The following is a 12,641-nucleotide window of genomic DNA, read 5'->3' on the forward strand; positions in this document are numbered from 1 at the left end:
AAAGAGTGGTACAGTGAAGTACACAAAGCAGTAGATTTAGTGAAAGGAACTTATAAGAGACAAAGTGTAGAATTAAGAAAACATGCCCTTTATTTTGGGATTTATATAGAATAACCAGACTTCATAACCAATCTCCCTTTCACATCCCATGATGGTAAACTAACTCACTTTTAATTCTGCCTCTCTAAAGAAGATATTCTGACAGGCTTCTCACTCTTGGGTCTCTGCTTCCTACCATGACACCAATCTCATACTGGAGGTTTGAAACCTTTCCTCCAAATGAGAATTTTGCAATGATGGTATCTCCAAAGAGAAAGTTACATAACTTGTGAGATTATATTGATAGTGAAGCAGAATTACAAGATTTTAACTCTTGGAGGGTGATGGTCTCAAACCTCCAGTATGAGACTTCAGTCTCACGCCTGGTCTACGCTACAGAGTTAGGTCAACACAAGGCAGCTTACGTTGACCTGATTTCGTGTCTGCACTAGAATGGTGCTCCCGCCAATGTAAGTCACCTTTTACCTCGACCCAATCACTCCACCTCTGTGAGAGGCATAGCATTTATGTCAATGTAGTTAGGACGATGCATGGTCAGTGTAGACCAGTGGTTCCCAAACTGGGGTCCATGAACCTCTGGGGGTTCACAAAATATTACAGGGAGTTCTTGTGAAAAAATTTCCTAATGGCAGACAGAGCTATCCCTAGGGACTGGGACAACTTGGGACAAGCAGCCCAGAGCCCCTGGTCTTCCAAAAGCTAAGCAGATCAAAGCAAGCATATCTATCACGCTGAGGAGATTTAAACTTCAAGACTCCTTATAAGAAATGGAAAGGGAGGTGGACATTTTTTTGCTGTTTTTAAAACTAAATAGACAGCTAGTATTGTTTTTTAAATTACTATGAAGAACAAGTTTAAGCTTTGTTGTAACGTGCGCTGTTTGCCTGGACTGCTCAAGATCTGAATGCTTGTGTAGGAGGAACTCTTTGAGTTGGCTTCTTAAATATCTTCATGCTGTTTCACATTTGATACTCCTTGATGAAACACAGGAGCCTTGTCTTATAAGAGGCTTATTGAAAATGATACAACCCATGAAAGTGAGATCTTGGAAGAGCGCTGCCATTTTCATAATGTAATAAAAATACTGTAATGATAAACAATAGTGTGTAATAAGCTTGTCATAAAAACAAATTTTATATTTCCAAGATCACTGCTTTTCTAATTTATACTCAGGTAAAGGAGAAAATCCCTGGAACTATTCATTTTTAGGAGTGGGTTCACTCAACTTGACATTTTAGTGAAAGAGGTTCACAGGTGGTTAAAGTTTGGGAAGACTGGTGTAGACACTGCATTGCTTACATTGCCTGCTGGCTGACAGCCCAGAGCCCTGCCGCCTCCTCCCCATGAGGGACTGTGGGGGGGGGGGGGAGGGAGGAGGAGAGAGAGCCCGAGTCCAGCCACTGCCCAGGTTCTCCGCCCCCAATACATCACCAGGAGGCGGCCAGATGAGCCCAGACCTGACAGTAGGAGCCAAAGAGGAAATGTGAAATAGCAGCAGCCATGAAACTGACAAGAATGTCAATTTCACTGCTGGAAGGCACCCTGCTGTGAAATTGAGCCCCAGCCTGGCTCACAGCCCCAAGTTTGGGAAAGGGGGACTCCAGCTGCAAATTTGTAAAGCAGCCACCCCACACAGACAATCTGGACAGACAAAGACTAGAGTTTTCTCTTAGGAGGATCATATATTAGAGAAAACTGAAGTCTTTCAGTCCAGATCCTCTGTGTGGGGTGGCTGCTTTACAAATTCACCACTGGGACACTATGGTTCTCAAGCCAGCATGGCTGGCCATGGGAGGATCACCACAGTGTAGGAGAGTCCTCTGGTGCCAGCATTTTGTAAGACAGTAATTCTGTGAAGCTGTAAGGTTTTAAGATTCAAAGCTAGTAGTTAATTAATTTGAACCAAGTTATCTATTTTATCCATAACAGACTATAAAGAACACTTATCTACCCAAACTGCATGGTGAAAGGTATAACTAGAATGTGAAGGCAGATTTATGTTGTCTCATACTCCTAAGCAATAAATAACAGGCGCTATTCTTGTATTTTTCCCTGTCAGGATCACCAATTTAGTGCTCTCAAAAATAAATTTAAAAAACTGATCTCAGAGAACTGATGGGTGTCTCCACATAATAACTGACAGGGTGTTCGGCACTTTCATCCATCTGAAAGTTAAGACCCTTTTCTTCAAATTAAGAACTGACATATGCAGGCAGCAATGAGCGGAGGCTGTAGAAGACAGAATCCAAGTTAAAGAGATATAAGAAAGACACCTCTGAAATTAGAAGTGCTAGATGATGAGCTGATTAAAAACTGTATTGCTAAGGCAAGTATGGTGCCTAGTGGGAGTACTGCCACACAAAAGATAAATGGTTGGGACTTTGCTTTGCCCGTCTTTTCCTACGCTGGCGACACCACAGAGGTGGAGCCCCTTTGGGTAGCACTTGGACAAATCCAAATCCACTTCTCACTAATGAAAATTCACTATAACACTGAGTCAGTAAGAGTTGTGGGAGGTTCTAAAAGATATTTCCCTTCCAAAGAGATGGTGGAGCCCCTTTGAGAAGGAAAGAAATGCTGGAAAATACAGTTCAGTGTACAAACAGAATCATAGATTATTAGGGTTGGAAGGGACCTCAGGAGATCATCTAATCCAACCCCCTGCTCAAAGCAGGACCAATCCCCAAATCCCTAAATGGCCCCCTCAAGGACTGAACTCACAACCCTGGGTTTAAGCAGGCCAATGCTCAAACCACTGGCCTATCCCTCCCGCTGGGAGCTTGAGGAAGCTGAATATTTCTCTTGCTGGCTGGATTCAGATGTTAAGTAAGACACCTTCCCTCCAATAGAGTGGTATGTCAGTTTGGCATTTAGCAAACGGGAAGAGGGTATGACTCTGATCTCATAAATGAATACAATTTAAAAGGCATAACTGGATATAAAGGTCCAAAAAAGAATGTTAAATTCATATGTGCCTACCTGGAAGGGGAAATCAATACACACTCAAACACAAAGTTGTGGTCGTTTCATTTCTGGCTGTTTCACCTACCAGTGAAATTAGCTCTCTCTCTTTTGCATTTCCTTGTTCTCGCATGCCAGGAATAAACAAAAGACCACTTAATCAGAGCTCTAAGAATTGTTTTCTTATTCCCCCATGTCAGACCAGAAGACTAGGACCTATTAAAAATCTGTTTATCAAAGGGGGAACAAGAACCTAATTCAGTTTTCTTGCTATACAGACATGACTACCTGAAAGAAAGGTACCTAATTAATTCCAATTACCCTTTTTTTTTTTTTAAACTTGTATATATTTTCCTGTTAGACAATGTAACCGTTAGTAGGATGTCACAGAATAATATAAATAGTCTTGTAACATTCTCTGTAATACCGCTTCTGTGCGTTATTCTTTAAAATACTGGCCCAGATTTCCCCCTCTATGAGCTATGTTGTGCCATGCCACCCACACAAAAAAGGGCCTAATGTTGAAGCAAACACCGATGAGAGAATCAATATTTTGTAGGAGGGCCTTCTCGTGCTGTAGATCTGGTGTAATGGCATGTCCAGGGCCTTCCTGTAGCCCAGTGATCCCAACAGCTATAACAGACTCTTGGAGACATTGGCAACTAGCATAATTTACAGTGGGGGCTGACCCAGCACACAGCCAGCCCAGGACAGAGGGAAGCACAAAGGTTACTTAAAAGACATCTATGCGTATCCCCCCAAATAGCAATGTGCACTCTTCAGCCACAGCCAAGAACAGTGGTCACAATATCCTTTATATACATTGCCCAATTCTTTCAGAAAATATGCATTTGTTCTTTTTGCCCCCCTCCTTATCCCTACAATGAAATCTTTTCTTGTAGATTTGTAATGTGTGCCCAAATATGCTATACAGTCCGATAACAGGTAAAAGCACCAATTTCCCTTATTTCATTTTTTAAAAAAGGATACTAAATATATTACTGTATTTGGTGGCCTTTAATATGAAAACTTTGCAAAGTGAGTTTGGACTGAGTTAATATAACTATCTTGGGTGTTACTCTGCTTCACCCAATCCATTTTTAGTTGACCAAAGGCTTCAGTGTTACCATGAGTAGCATTTCTAAGTTGCTGAAGTTATTTATTGCTCAGTTACTGTGGTATCTGCCTTATACCTAAGATAGTCAGAAGTATCATAAAAAAATTTAATATTTGTTTCAAATGTCAACTTCTTGCAGAATACAATTATTTCTACAGCTTCTGTTAGCAAGAAGTCAGAGCAAAACCTAATGCATTTTTATCTCAGTTACTTATCATTATGGCCCTTACAGTTAGGCCTAACTGCATTAGGTCTTAGTATCTGAAGTCTACTTTAACCATTCTTCCCAATGTCCCTTTGTCAAAGCATGGAATACAGACCTTCCAAATATGTACTGATGATCCAAAATAAAGGACAAATAAATGACAAATTGTAATGTGTGGCTTGTTTAGCCCCTGTAACAGTCTTCAAGAATCAGCAATTCTGAAAAACATTTAAATTACTACCCACCGGAATGAAGCAGGTTGAACAGAGGTAAATTTAACTGAAAAATTGTTATAAAAACACCTGTACTGAAAGAATAATCCAAAGGGATGAAACTTTAGTCTTCTGTTATTTCAAACTTATACTTGCATAATGAACTGATCCAGAAAGATAACTTTAAAAAGCACAACAGGCAAAATATGGGCAACTGCGTGTCTTATGTGCACTTTCTGATGTTTGGAGAGATAAAGACAGATGCGCATAGGTACATCCAAGCTATCATAACCTGCCATATTTTATTCTTCTTCACTTGGTTGTGGATCAGATAATCTCACAAATCTGTGACTAATGTAAGAAATATACCAAATCTACTTTTAAATTATCTTTATATAAAAGATTACACTGATATCATATACAGAAACAGCTGCTGGACTGTTTACATTTACATGAGAAATAAAATTATTTTTTTTAAATCATGGTCAAAATTCTACTAAATTTAGAAAACGTTCAGGAAAAAACTGATGGGAGCACAAAGAAATGAAATCAAGGTCACCCCAACTAACAGGGCTGGCACCAGATTTTTCAACTGATCATCCAATGTATTGTGTGCCTGAATAGCACTATCAGTCTACATTAGACTGTAACATCCTTCCCGAAGGATTTGTTTTCTATAGAAACCAAGCACACTGATGAGGCATGCACAGACATTACTTGTGTATCGTATCAGGGAAGGTGACTCTTCCATTATATTTATTTCTATAGCCAAGTAAAACCCATCCAAAGACCCACTGCAAACCTGTTGTCAATGGCAACCTTATGAATCCATACTTGACTTGCCAGCCACGGAAGGAAAATGAAGCTGGAGGCACCTGCCCCCACAATATCTTACTCTGCTGAGCCTAACCAAAGGCCAAACCTGCTTGAGACTCCCCCATCTGGGGGATTCATTTTAACGCAAGAATATGCGAGCCTCCCCCACTCCTGAGAGGAAGGCTCTTATTGTGTGTTTTAGGGCAGGTACGATAGTAACAGAAGAAAAGAAATAATACATGGCAGGCTGTGAAGTTAAATTTCTCCAAGTTAGACAGGTCAAAACTTTAGGTAGAACAGTAGCTACATAATTAAGGGCCCAATCCCTTATTCACAGAGAGTAGTATATACACTCATACAAGCAGTCCCATTGAACTCCATGGAACTGCTTGTGTAAGCATTACTCACTTAACAGAAGTAAGGATTGAAAACTAGAGCTCTGATTAAGAAGGTGTTTAGAAATGTCCTATCTCTGCTGAGCTGTTCAACTAAGTGTAGGCATTCTGTAAATGATAATATTCGTAATGCTACCCCTTAGGAGTCCCCCAGTGGAATGATCATCACACACGCTGGTGCAAAACAACATATATTTCAATTAAAGTATTTAAAAGAGGTATTCTGGTAATTTAACAGTTACAGAATCCTAACGTTGTTACAGCAAAAACCTGGCCCATAGCTATTAATGCTCTAGTCAATAGCACACAGAATCAGCACTGCTAGCAGCTGAAGAATCCTACTTTTTTGAGTTTAAAGAGAGGTTTGTGCTTCTCTATCAGCCAGACCATGAACCTATCCCTGCTGTCACTCATTTTCTTGTACCTGAGCAAGGCACTGCCTAAGTTACCCCAATGGCATAATCGTCACTGCGACCTAAACACAAAGCAGGTCGGGTGTATGCAAACCTAGTTACCCTCCACCCAGGATGGCTCAACTGGGTTTCAGAGTAAGTTTAATGACATTGTTGCAGGCAAAGTCCCAAAAGCTGGGCAGCCCTAGACACAATAGACAGGTCTCCCACACCCACTGGGACCACAGGCACATGGCAGAGACCTCAACAAAGAGCTTCCCTTCATGCTCGAACAGCAGCGTGGGCTGCGCGCTCCAACCCATTGGGTTCTGCTGGACTTGACCACTTACGCATGCGCAATACGGGATACCGAGACCAGTCTCCTCCATCAGTCTCTTGGGTACCCCCTAGGACAGCGGCGCATGCGCACCGCGAGAAACGGGGCCACTCTCTCCAGTCACCTCGATTGTACCCCAGCTCCCTCGCGTAGCGCATGCGCAAGTGCCAACCGCCACGGGGGCGGGAGATGCTCTCCCTCTCAGCGGGAACGTAAATCTCTACCCAGGGGCGGAGGAAGCCTCGCGCTGGCCACCCAGCCCCTCACACAGCGAGCGGCTCGGACAACAGCGCCGAGCGCCCTCCGGCCCCTCCCCCCTCGGCTCAGCGGGGCGGGGATGCCGGTCGCTTCAGCCCCCCGGTCCCCGCGATGAGCGCCGCCCGCCCCGTTACTTACACGTTCCCTCTCCTCCCCCCGCCGGTCACAGGCGGCGCCGCTTCGTCTCCTTCACCGCCACCGCCGCTTCCTCCCCCTTACTCCTCGTCTTCACGAACAAGACAATATGGCGCCCGCTGGCGCTCACCCGGTAGTGAAATGTGCGTCACTGGGCTGACCCCTTCCTGGGCAGCGTGAACGCTCTCGGCCGCCATCTTCAATGTGGGCAGTAGCGTGGCCGTGTGCGACTCCCTAGCAATCGCCCTCTTTACTGAGGGGAACGGGCTGCAGCCTGGCTTGCAGCCATCTTTAGCAAGGGCAAAACCCAAGCTTCAGCCGCCGCCATCTTTAGCGAGGGCGACTGCACCGATTTCACCTTAGCACTTGGGGCGGGGAAGCCCCTGTGGCTTCAGCAGGGACCGCGGAGCTGCTGCTGCTGGGTGATAGGAGGTACCTTGAGCTCAGACAGCACAGGCCGCGGCGGGGAACCCACCAACCGCGTCCCGCCGCAACCACGCACCCCACCACCCTCTTCCCAGCCTGTGCCCCACCCCTCGCACCTCCCTGCTCTCTCACACACACACACAACCCATATCCCGCCCGTCATCCCTGACGCCATTGCTTGTACCCTACCCCCACTCTTCTACATCACAACCCCATTCACCCCGCCACCACAACCCCTGCCCTGCCCCCCAAACCCCACCACAACCCATATCCCAACCCCCCACCCCTGCCGTCCCTCACACCATGATCTGTATCATGGATTCCTCTACCTCACAACAAGGTGACCAGACAGCAAATGTGAAAAATCAGGACGGGGGTGGGGGGTAATAGGAGCCTACATATGAAAAAGACCTAAAACTCAGGACTGTCCCTATAAAATCAGGACATCTGGTCACCCTACCACACAACCTCCTTTCCCCCTACACACCCCACCACCACAACCCCTGCCCCCCAAACCCCACCACAACCCATATACCACCCCTGCCATCCCTCACACCATGATCTGTATCATGCATTCCTCCACCTCACAAACTCCTTTCCCCCTACACACCCCACCACCACAATCCCTGCCCTGGTCGCTGTACCCTCTCCTTCTCCCACAACCCTCATCCTTCACACACACCCCACCCCAATCTGTATTCCCCCTCACACACGCACACCCCACAATCTGGACCATACAGACACGCTCCATCCCCCACCAAAATTTCTATCCTATCCTCTACTCACACATCTCATGCACCCACCCCACCACACTGCTCCCTCCTCTATATACCCATTACCACCTCAACCCATATCCTTCCCTGAACAGACACATCTTTTGTCTGATTCCATACCATCCCCCCTACACACACAGATCTCTTGCTACATCCTGTATCCTTCTCTACACAAAAACACGTCCCTACACACACTCACCACAACTCATCCTCTTCTATATACACACACACATATCTATGTACACAACCCAACCCCTACTCTTCCTACACCCAGGCACCCACAACCTATATCTTTCCCTACAAACACACACACTCTTGCCACAACCCATGCCCATAGCCAATCCCTTGTCACAACCTATACCTCCCCTACAATCTCCTCCACTGTGGTATCTTACTGATGAGCTGACCAGTTTCAAGATAAAGTCTATGTACAGAAGTGAGGTACCTAAACTTTCTGCTATTCTATGGAGCTGCAGGTTGTGATAGTCCTGTCCTGCTCTAGCATTGCAACACTGGAAACCAAGGACTGCATCTAGAGTGCACAGGAAGTGGGATGTGTATGCACTTCCTGGAGGACTTATTCTACATCCCATCTTCCTGTATTTAACTAAAACATTATTAAATTAAACAGACTATAAATGATAAATACAATACCTGACAACAATCCTTCAAGTTGCTTAAACACAACCATGTCTTGATCAGTCATTAGGGCATTTCAGCAGTCTTCCCAAGATGTTGTATTGCAAACCATCTTTAGAAAAGTCCTTGTTTGTAAGAAACTGTTCAGCCTCATGAAATAATAGGGGCAGTTTGTGAAATATTTTCACCTTGTGCATCTGCTCTCACTTCTCTTATCTTGGCTAAGGTGTCAGGTATCTCAAGCATATTCCTGTGGAAGATTTTGCCTTCATCTATGATCAGTATGAGTGAGGTGACTCCTCTTTGATCACTATAGCTTTGACTGGCAAGTACTCATCTTGCCAAATTCTCACAGAGACTTTCTTTTTTAACTGTGGAAGATGTCTTACTCCTTTATTGTAATATTTTGTCTGATTGTACTTTTCCAGTCTTTTTCTCACTATCACAGTCTCCTTAGTCAGACTTTGTTTTTGTCCCATATCTGGTAATCAATATTTATACTTCTGTTGTAGAGGAGTTCCACATTGCCACAATGTAGCTTTATAGTTGAGTAGTGCCACAAATGGATCTTCTTTACATCCATTGCTTTTTTGAGCAAGTTCCACCCTGGCACTGCAAATAGCAGTGTAGGGGCTGACTGTGCTGTAGTGGTTAGTGCCAAAGTAACTGGTGTTGAATGAGTCATTGGTACTGCGGACTTGGTACCAGAGGCAATAAGTTTTGCTCCATGAGACATGCTAAGAGTCTGGTACCATGCTTCCTTTGGGCTACAGCAGTACCCTATTCAGGCTGTGAAATCCCCTTAGACTGTGAATGAAGAAGCGATTTCATTCTCTGTATGCTTGGGTCAACTAGTTGGGATATGCCCCAATGCTTTCTAAAGGAGTGATGCTCCTTTCTTACCTCTATCAGAAGTTTTAGCTGATGATTCCATAGGCCTGTGAGAGTCTATAGTCAGGGCCACTGTAGAGAACGGGGCTTAGGAGCTAGTTATTGATCAGGAGTTTACCGGGGCACTTCTGGACTCAAACTGAGTTAGTCCAGGGGGGTCTTGCTTGCCTGGGGCTGAGAAAGGTCAAAGCCTGGTCCAAGAGAAAAAGTTTGAAGAGAGCCTCTCTGACCTTCTGGATTTATCAGGGGTGTGTCTGTCCTTGAGGCAAAAAAGGCATCTTGTCTGACCATCATTAAGCAGCACAGGAGGGACAGTTTTGGGACCTGGGAGACTTAGGTTCAGTCATGACTAAGTCCCAGTACTAGGAGAAATAACTTCTCTCCAAAAATATTAATGGGCCAAAACTACACTGACTACACATTAAAAACTCCTAATCTTAGCACTATTTACAAATATCTACAATAAGTGGTTTAGAAAGTGTGCTGAGATGCAGACACTGTTGGGGTTCTGTCTCTGAGCCATGGCAGTAAGAAGGAACTGGGGGGCAGTTGGGCCCACTCCATCCTTTATTCCCTTGGCATGAGGACATTCAGGGTGCATCCATGTCTACAACAGAAACTGCTGGCCAAAAGATTCCAATCCTGAGCACACAGGATACATGTGCACCAGGTATGGAATATATATGGACAGGCACTCAAAGAATCTTAACTTATAAGACATTTACAATAAGTTCAAATTCTCTAATATTCTAATTCTCATTTTCTTTCAACTTACATATTAATTCCCCCGCACACACACCTGCCCCCCAGGACCCATTTAGTAGGTATATTCAGTCGGGGATATAGATAGCACTAAGGTGATAACACCTTTAACAGCTGGTACCCTGCCTAAGTGCCATCAGATTCTTCATCCTTCCTGTCAGGCACACATTTGTTATAACTGACACTGCCTGTTGGAAAGCAAGGTAACATTTGGGTGTGAGGTCATGAGATGGTTATAACTCTCAGTTGTGACAGCAGAGTTATGCAATACCTCTTTTTAAACACTTCTTTTGCAAAGGACCCACAGAAATTTCTGCACAACTTAAGATTCATGTGTGATGAGGGTGGAAGTAGGTATGGCTGGAGCAGTGATGGAGAGGGATAATTTTTTTAATTAGATCTGTAAAAGTCCTTATTGAATTTATTTAAAATAGACCAGATTCTAGTTGTCAAAGACTTAACTCTGAAATTTGAAAGCACGCAATTAAATATACCCTACATGGGTGTATTAAAATCATCCTTTATGAATGGGCCCTTTTAGTAACTTTAGGGCCTGATTCTGTAACCAGTGGAGTAAATGGCAATGGTCCCATTGATTTCAGTGATGCAAAATCAGACACTCACTAGTCATCATGGTGCTTACCATTGTGAACAGTCTCATTTATTTCAATGGTATACACCATGATGACTTAGCACTGGGGAGGTGGGCAGAAATATCTACAAATATTTGAAGTGAACACTGAAAAGAAAAATATTTATACAACAGAGTGCAACTAGCAGTTTTATTAATAGTATAATAAAATAGTGAAATTAGTGTTATAATAGTGAGATATAATTAAGAAAGGAAATATTTAAGATGAATATTAGCAGAAACTTTCTGATCTATAAGGTTGTAAAATAGTCTCCCATGAGAAGTGGTGGAGGTACGTTATTTGGCATTAGACTTGACAAAAGACAAATGTACACAATGAACAAAAAATGGTTACTAACCCTCTGTAACTGTTGTTCGAGATGTGTTACACGGGTCCATTCCAATATAGGCATGTGCATGCCCAGAGCACAGTGGATGGAAATTTTCCCCTCAGTGGTATCCGTTGGGTCAGCTCTGGCTCCCTCTGGTGCAGCACACTCATAGCACCAGTATAAAGGGCCCACCTGACGCTGTGCCCCCTCGGTTCCTTCTTTCCGGCCAACTCTGACAGAGGGGTAGAAGGGTTGGTCTGGAATGGAGATGTGCAACACATCTCAAATATCAACATTCTCCTGGTGGAATTCTATGCCAAAAAATAAAAATTCTGCACACAATATTTTAATATTCTGCAAAATTCTGCATATTTTAATTTGCCAAAATAACACAATATAATCACACCAGTTTCAATTATTTTTGGTAATTTATTTCAAAATACCTGTCAGCAAGTATGTCTGTAACAATAGAGACAACAACAAAGATTCAGGACTTTTTTTTTGACAAATAGATTCCTTACTAGGCATATTAATACAGAACTCTGAGTAATAATTCATTTATACTACAATACAGAATCATATTTTCTGTACCCCTCAGAAGCATGCAAAGGCTTGGAGGAGTCAGGGATAACGGAGGAGCTCAGGTGAGGGAAGTAATTGCTAGGAAGGAGCCTGGGTGTGAACTTGGAGGGTTGTTGGGTATAGGTGGGAAAAATATGGAACAGGGTTTTTTTCGGGGGGTGAGGGGGTTGTTAGGGAGCTTCCCCCATGCAGACCCTGACTGACCCCTAGCCTCTCCCATTCAGTGAGGCACATCTGTCCCTGTCCCCATGTGTCTCTGTGCCCTCACTCAAGCACCTCCCTTTCCCTATGTGGCCTTGCACTTCCTTCCCCCATCCCTTGTGTCTCCACTCCTATTCAGCCCCTGCGCCAGTCTGTCCTCTCCCACTTGCCCTTACGAGCCCCTGTTTGACTCTGCAACAGCCCCATGCTGTCTGTGTCCTCATATCCCCTGTCGCCTGACCTGGCCCAATAGGCGCTGTGAAGAAGACATTATAGGCTCTTTCTCTTCCCTAGTGGGCCAGGAGTGTCTGCTCTGTTCTAGTGCCACAGCGCCCTCTGGTGGGCAAAAAGAGGAACTGCAGCAACTTTCTGGCAGAGGCTATTTTCGGCAAAAAAATTAAAAATATATGCAGCACATGAATTTTGTGCACGCGCAGTGGCACAGCATTTCCCCAGGGGTAGCAACAGTTACGGAAGGTTAGTAACTGTTTTTTCTTCTTCAAGTGCTTGCATATG

At 44.1% G+C, this 12,641-nt stretch overlaps 1 protein-coding gene and 1 long non-coding RNA gene across 2 annotated transcripts in view; one reads left to right on the forward strand and one right to left on the reverse strand.

Moving 5' to 3' along the window:
• Positions 1–7,027, reverse strand: part of PNISR (PNN interacting serine and arginine rich protein) — a 29,279-nt gene extending 22,252 nt beyond the window's left edge. Inside the window, exon 1 of the mRNA XM_045010621.1 lies at positions 6,892–7,027. The gene's annotated coding sequence lies outside the window, so the exon portion shown is untranslated. The remainder of the gene's footprint in view (positions 1–6,891) is intronic.
• Positions 7,028–7,220: 193 nt separating this feature from the next.
• Positions 7,221–12,641, forward strand: part of LOC123366826 — a 37,744-nt gene continuing 32,323 nt past the window's right edge. Inside the window, exon 1 of the long non-coding RNA XR_006578197.1 lies at positions 7,221–7,320. This is a non-coding gene — a long non-coding RNA (uncharacterized LOC123366826). The remainder of the gene's footprint in view (positions 7,321–12,641) is intronic.

Source organism: Mauremys mutica, chromosome 3 (assembly GCF_020497125.1).
Source record: "Mauremys mutica isolate MM-2020 ecotype Southern chromosome 3, ASM2049712v1, whole genome shotgun sequence".
In the NCBI taxonomy this organism is placed as follows: domain Eukaryota; kingdom Metazoa; phylum Chordata; order Testudines; family Geoemydidae; genus Mauremys; species Mauremys mutica.